Consider the following 7,934-nt stretch of genomic DNA (forward strand, 5'->3'; position numbering starts at 1 on the left):
CTATATGGTTATTATTATTGATGTCTTTTTGCATCTTGCTTTAGCAATGTATTTATAGGGAAGCAAAAGTCATTCCATTGATCGATAAATAGTAACTAAGATAAACAACTTTATGTCTTTCCCATAAATTAAATAGATTATGACTAAGGCAACACTTGCAGGACTTAACTACCTTGGAAAGTGAATCACTTAATTTCCCTATGACATTTGACCAGTAATCTTGTTTCAAATAGTAAACTCATTAAAGGGGTCAAACAACTTTTTGTCCATCACGTTCTCATAATCAATAGCTAATTAGGAAAAACAATTATTCAAACTACATACACTAACAATTAAAAATTTTGTTATATTGTTATTATCTTTTGATAAGAGGTCAACTGTCATTTTTACCAAGTTATCAATTAATGTTCGCAATAGAGAATTATATGTAATTACATAATTAGTTATCTAATCGTGTAATTAATTTTTACAACGTTAGTGTATAGAACTTAAAATTTGTCAACAATATTTTAATTATTTCTATTAACTCTTTGACATAAGCGGCTCATTTACCATACAAACCCAACCCCTCCTTTTGAGTAATTATTCCCCAATTTATATTTTCAAATTTTGCACAAGTTAATTTTACCATTTGGTACTTGTTGTTGTGGTATTGATTGAGACCCGAGGGGTATGGGAGTTTTGAAACACTCGGACTGGAGAAGCTAGAAATTTCATTAAGGGTGTTCAAAGTGTAACCTATATCTTTAAAAGTTAAAATTAATTTGACCTATATATACAGTATTATTTTCTATGTACATAAGTATGACTTTTCGACAAAGGATGTTCAACTGATCACCCTCCAGTCAATGTAGCTACGCCACTGCACGGACCATTTTGTCAAGTTGTGGATTTTGTTGGTACTGGTCATTGCAATTCGAGTCACCAATCTATGGTGGCAAAAGGTCGGGTTTGTAGAGCTCAGCGAACGTGGAGGCTGAGTCACGATCGTGAAAGCATCATTGACCAGTTAATCTCCGCGAACACGAACAAAAGAGGCGCGACTTGACCTATATCAATAATGACATTGTTGTATAAGTTATTAAAAAAGAAAACTAAAACTGTAGTTATCATATTTCAACATATAAAAGATACAAATTGCTATACTTTTATTAGGCACGCTGTTAAAAAATGTGGACAATGAAACTAAATTATTGGTCTTCGTGACATTTGTGTGTTTACATAACTTTTTAAAACAATTTTCTTCTTAGTCTATTTAAAAAAGAAGTCTCTTAATGACATGAGTTTATAGCCATATAAATTTCAAATATTTATGATGTGCCTATTTTTCTTTGTCATCTTCAATCAAGTTTACAATAGAAGTTGAGGACTTATAACCATATAAATTTCATGGTATATTTATGATTAAAAGTTTGGGAAGCCTATTTTTCTTTGTCATCTTACAAATTTCAAAAATAAAAAGGTTTACATATATTGGAATGTCATTTCTTTGTTGAATGAAGAGACTGGAAAATAGATTGGGGAAAAAACATTACTAGGCAGTATTTCTCTATTTTCATAATAGTGTGATATTATTTTCTAAATAATATCACATAGTCCAAATAAAAATCCCTAATAGGAATTTTTCCGATCAAAGTTTTATCTCCCACAACAACCATTCCATCTTTTTTTGTCATTTCCTTTTCTCTTGTCTTTCTTTCTTATTTTCTTTTTATACATGCAAATTCTTCCTTTTGTTCCTTTCTTTGAATATTAACATTTTATTTTAACATGTTATAACTTTAATTGGTGGTAATTGCATATTTTCTATATTCAATAATTACATATAATAAAACATGTATTAGTGGTATATATTAAGTAAAATGCACATCTGCTAATATATTATTTATTTATTTTATATATACATTATATATGTTTACCATGCATATTTTATTATAAAAGAAAGATGTCATATCATGTTTAAGAATATAAATTTCAAAAATATTTTAATATTTTAATCATCATTAATGATAAACGGATTGCTTAATATGAAAATAATGATGAAAGTGATCATTAGGTATACTATTTTTTAATTAAGATTTGTATTAATTTTTTGAAGTGGTCCTTCTTTATTCATAAGTTATCTTAAGAGTTAAAATATTTCTAAAAAGATTGTTATTTTGAATGAAGAGACTGGAAAATAGATTTTTGGTTAAAGAAGCACCAAAAGTCCACTCATTTGCGGGGGCCAGGCCATTCTGGGCTAACTCATACTTTTCAGCTAACTCATATTGTGATCATGGGCTGAACTATCTTCGATTGGGCTAAAACTTTTGGGCTTTTCTGAAATAGCTATAGGCATCTTCTCTTTTTATGGCCCTATTGGCTTACCTCACTTCAAAGGCGGTAGTCTTTAATTTTTGTCCCTCAAATTGCTGGTCTTTAATTTTTGTCCTTCGCTTAGAAAAGTGGTCAAAAATACCTCGAGTGCTGGATTCGAACCCCCGCTCAGTAAAAAAGAAAAACAATTTCACAAGGCAAGACTTCGCAAAAAAAAAAAAAAAACATATTGCTTGAGGTTCTTGTGAATTATTGTATGTTTCAATGTTATACATCAATGTATATGAAGTTAGAGCACAGTTTTCATATGATGCCTTATATATAATCATGCATTATCCGATAAATATCTTTCCAATTGTGCTAACTATATTCATATGTTTGAGAGATTTGAATCATCTATGTTCTTTCTGCTTTGTTCAGTCCTCTTTTATCTTAGTACTAATTAATTTGTCGCTTAAGACCAATTAAGAATTCTCTAAAACTAGAGATTATTTAAATCTTCAAAACATAATCAACTCGAAGAAATTCATTGAAGGTAAAAATACATTGTGTAAATAACAAATTCAAAGGGAGCAAATCCTTTTCCAACATCAAATTGAAAATAAGGGACCATTATTAAATCTTGTTACAATGGCCGAAAAGGAAGACATAAGTCATGGTTCAATTTGTACAGTCACAAATATAAATCAATCTTGGTCACAAAATGCTTTTTTTTAATTATGATTTTTTATTATTATTATTATTATTATTATTATTATTATTATTATTATTATTATTATTATTATTAAAAAGTGTTTAGAAAGTTGAGGTGTTTGGTAAAACTTTTAGGAAAAAAGTGTTTTTGAGTAGTAGGAGAAGTTGTTTTTAAGAAGGTGAAAAAGTAGATTTTCTGTAGAGTACTTTTGGAACTTTGACCAAGTACAAAATGCTTTCCTTCTATTGATAAAAGTGTTTTTTAAATTGATTAGTCAAACACAAATTGTTACTCTCCAAAACTTCTTCGAAAACCACTTCTGCATTTTTTTGCTTTAAATAAGCAGATTTTGAAGCTTGATTGAACAAGATACAGTTCTTTTAGCTTAATATAGGTAAATAGATCTAGAATGCTTGCCTAACAAAATATACAAAAATGAGACCAAGAAAATCTTAAGAAATTTTGCCTTCTCCATTCTCTTCCCAGTGCTATATCACTGTTAGTATTGGTATTTCTTTACAACTTTACTGTTGATTTTAGCAATATATATAGGTAAGCAATCACCTGCACTAAACTTTCCGTGCATGCTGAAACGGTAAAAAAGATAAACTCTAATGTGACAGGTCAATTAATTTTATGTCCTTCACATAAATAGTGTTGCAAATTAAAGAAATTAAATCTAAGACTAAGTTAACACAATCGTTGCTTGCAGGTGTTATATATATCATATATAAGTATTATTTGATAATAATAATAATTAAATAAATAAAAGAGGAAAGGTACTACTTAGTTCGTATTTTCTAATGGTTGCCTTCTAACAGTTGTGTTGCTTCATCAAAGCAGCCAACGTGTAACTTATTTTGCCTATATAAAGGCACTTTGACTATAACCTTTAAAAAAAACATTCGAACAACCCTCTTCTTAAATGCTATCATCTTCTAAATTAAAATATTCCTTCATTCTCTTGTTATCTTCTCCAAAATCTCCTATTCTATTGGGCTAAATTCTTGTGGTAGAAGAAATCAAAAAGTGCAACTTTGATTTCCAGAATAGGCATTGTATCCTGGGGATGGACTTTCCCGTTAACCACTTGCATAGTGTGGGGGAAATTACTATCCTAAAGATAGTTTCCTGGAAGCGCCTTACCTACTCGTTTCGTGATTTCATCGAATTCGGTTTACGGATTTCTCTCTTTTATTTATTATTTCACTTGCACAATTTCACTCCATTGCATTATATTGAATATTCTACAACAGCAAGTACTTCGTCCGGTTAAAAAAGAGTGTTCACTTAGTCTTTATATTTTGGTTCAAAAAGAGTGTTCACTTACCAAATCCAGAAAGAATTACCGTACTTTCCAAATATGCCCTTATTAAGCGTTAAGTTACCAAATCCAATACCTAATTAATCAGGGGCATTTTAGTTAAATTACTTATTTTTTCTCGGAGTTAATATTTTTTTTAAGGGGTGTGTAAATGGTTAAGTGAACACTCTTTTTGAAACGGAGGGGGTATTATTTTGGATAAGGAGTCACTTATCTGACTTCATCTTTGATAATTAATCACTAATTCAATTTCATTTCTACCAATTTGTTGTAGAAATATACCATGAGAAACCAATCTTCGATTTTATCAATCAGATGCAACATTATTTTTATCTTCTCGCAAACTTAACGTACAAGTTGGGTCATTTATAAGGATGGAATATCCAGAAAGGCATGCTAGGAATCGGGTTGCGAATATCTCTTTTTGTTCCAATCTTGGATTTCATCAGCTAGATGAAAGTTGGTATTTTCCTTTATGTGTTAGCTAGATAAAAGTACTTTCTTGCTTTAATTACTTCCAAAACTTCATCCTAAATTAGGGTCATTGTAGAGTCTGTTAACTAGGGATATACGAGGAAAATCACAAAATTAAACTAAATTGAAAAACTAAGTCAAATCGACGAGAAAAATGTTAAGCCCCATAAAAGGCATAAGTATTTGAATCACCTGCATCCATTCCGATCCATTCTCCCCTTTTTAATTTTGTCTTCAAAGAATCAAATAGGAGTTCTTTAAAATTCAGTTCCTTAAAATGCATTCTGCAAGTAATAAATTCAAAACCAACCAAACGAACTCTAAAATTAGCCCCATCAATTTCTACAGGTCATAAGTAATATTTCAAATCTAATGGAGTCTTCAGATATTTTATCTAAATAATTGAATGCCGGAATTTCCAAAGTGAAACCTTCTCTCAGAGTGAATCAAATGATATCCGGTTGACTTCAAGTTTGGCAAGCAAATCAAAATAATTATTATGGAGCTTTTGGAATGGACGACATGCAAAATAGAACATCTGTTTTCAAAACAACCAAACGGGTCGTTAAAAGATTATAATAGTAATTTCAATTACATGCAAATTTGAACCTCTGCACAATTGATGTTTTCTTTAATAAACATAAGTGAGAAGGCATTCATTGAAAACTTCCGCAAACTATTTGATTGTGATTTGAATTTCTAGAAGCTGAATGAATCATGGATTACTATTTCTTGGTTGGTGATCTCTTCTGATATAATAAATTGATAATATGGTGAAATTAACATTCTATGGCTGTGCATAATTTTTTTAAATCAATAATCTAAACCAAAAAATGTTATTGGTTTACCAATATCGGGTTTTGTTTAACAACTTAGGTCATTTATAAGGATTGAATATCCAAAAAGGCATTTTAGGAATCGTCTTGTGTAAACTCTTATTGTTCACAATCTTAGATTTTATCAGCCAGGTTAAAGTACATTCTTGCTTTAAATATTACTTAAAAGCTTTACCCTAAAATGAGGGTCATTGTAGAGTATATCTTAACTAGGGATATATAAGGAAAATCACAAATTAAACTAAATCGAAAACCAAAGTCAAATCGACGAAAAAAAATGTTAAGCCCCATCAAAGGCATAACTATTTGAATCACCTGCATCTATTCCGATCTATTCACCCCTTTTTAATTTTGTCTTCAAAGAATCAAAGAGTTCTTTAAAATTAGGTTCCTTAAAATGCATTGTGCAAGTAATAAATTCAAAGGGAGCAGACTTGATCTTTGCCAACATCAAAACGTATATAAGCTAAGGACTTTTATTGAGCCTTAATAACAACGAAAATAAAAACATAAATCAGGTTTCAATTGCACACAACATAAATCAGTCTTGGTCAATCTTGTGAACTCGTTTTGGTCCATAATTAGCCTGTGAAGCTTGTGTTCATGGACAGAAGCACTTTCCATAGACACATACGGCATCTTTCCCGTGGCCGCAGTACACTTTTATGCAATCGGCATCCGTAGAGCATGGAAATGACGTGTCACTGCTTGATTTTCCTAGCATCAGAAGGTATACATCAGTAAGAAAAGCTGAATCACACTAAATTGCCATATTTTTTTGGGACTTTTACATGATTACCTAGACTAGTAAATTTTTTACATGTACTAAGCATAATTTAATTCGTACGATATATAAGTAAGAATAGTCGAATCACACTGTTGTATACTATTAAGGTATATATAACGTGTTATCTGTGTATACCTTGAAGATATACAACGTAAATATCTATTGGGTATTTTGTAATTATTTTTTCTAAATAGCTATATAGAAAAAAAAAAGTATTTGATATTTGGAAGTTGAATTGTGTTTTCGACATGCATTTAACTTGAAAAAAGTACACCTTTTTTTTAGCAGGAAAAGAATTTACTTGAAAAAATTGGTCAAAACTACTTTTTCAAACTTGAAACTCATCTTAAGTTCTTTTTCTAAAAGATCAGCTCAATTCAATATATAACCAAACAATGGTTTGAAACTCACGGGCTCTAAATATCTCGTTTTGATAAACAAGTAATTATATGATTTAACTTATTTTAAATAAAAAGGATTTCATCGATAAAACTCCCTAGTGAAAATTTCTTCTCCTTCAATGGATTAAAAAAAAAAAATTAATTTTTTTTTGAAAAAAATGGACCAATAATGGAACTAATTTCATACCAACCACATTGACATTTCCAACATTAGAAGTAGTTGATGCGTTAGTTATTTGGATGGCAAACAACATCATGAATATGACCAAAAAAATTGCAGATCTTTCTGATCTTCCTAACATTACTACTTCTCTAGATGAGAAATTGAATAGTTGAGAGGAGGATGGAACTTTAAAAGGTGTGATTCAAAGGTTTGAATACATTGAGTTGCAACTTGCAGCTTTGTGGCTTTTTATAATGGCACTAGCCAAATAGCCCAATTAATGCTACTTTTCATAATTTTTTATTTGATCGACAATCTTCTTTTTGGCATTCAACTGTATGTTGCCTTTTGGATTTCAAAATCACATAAATGCATGGTGAAAAAAATGGACTTTTGCAAAATTATTATAAGAGATTTTTACGTTTAAGAGCAACTAGTCTTCGTACCCGTGTGATGTGCGAAAATATAAAAAAAAAAAACGTAGTTATGATAAATTGTATTATTTCAATTGTCATCTTATTTCTTAATGCAATATACTTAATAACAAAATTTAGATGGAATTAGAAACACTCATGATATACAGTGCTGGAATATCATGCTAGAATTTCTTTTAGTCCTTTAATAATAGTTTTATTATTTTTATTTAATCTATTGCTCAAAATGATATCATAGTTTTTTATGGGTGAATATCATTTGACCCCTTCAATTTTGTTTTAAAAATCAAACAACTTTGCCCAACTTTGAACAATATATTGACATCCCCTGCCCCTATGTCTCAATTGAACCTTTAAGTACATTTTTCTTCTCTAAATTATTAACCTTTTTCTTGTTTTACTTTTTGAATATTATGATATTTTTTTCACTTTTGAAACTATATTAGGTATATTTAAAGAACAAATATATTTGAATAAGATTCTAAGATCATGTTTTCCTTAT

The sequence above is a fragment of the Lycium ferocissimum genome, chromosome 1 (assembly GCF_029784015.1).
Source record: "Lycium ferocissimum isolate CSIRO_LF1 chromosome 1, AGI_CSIRO_Lferr_CH_V1, whole genome shotgun sequence".
Taxonomy (NCBI): Eukaryota; Viridiplantae; Streptophyta; class Magnoliopsida; order Solanales; family Solanaceae; genus Lycium; species Lycium ferocissimum.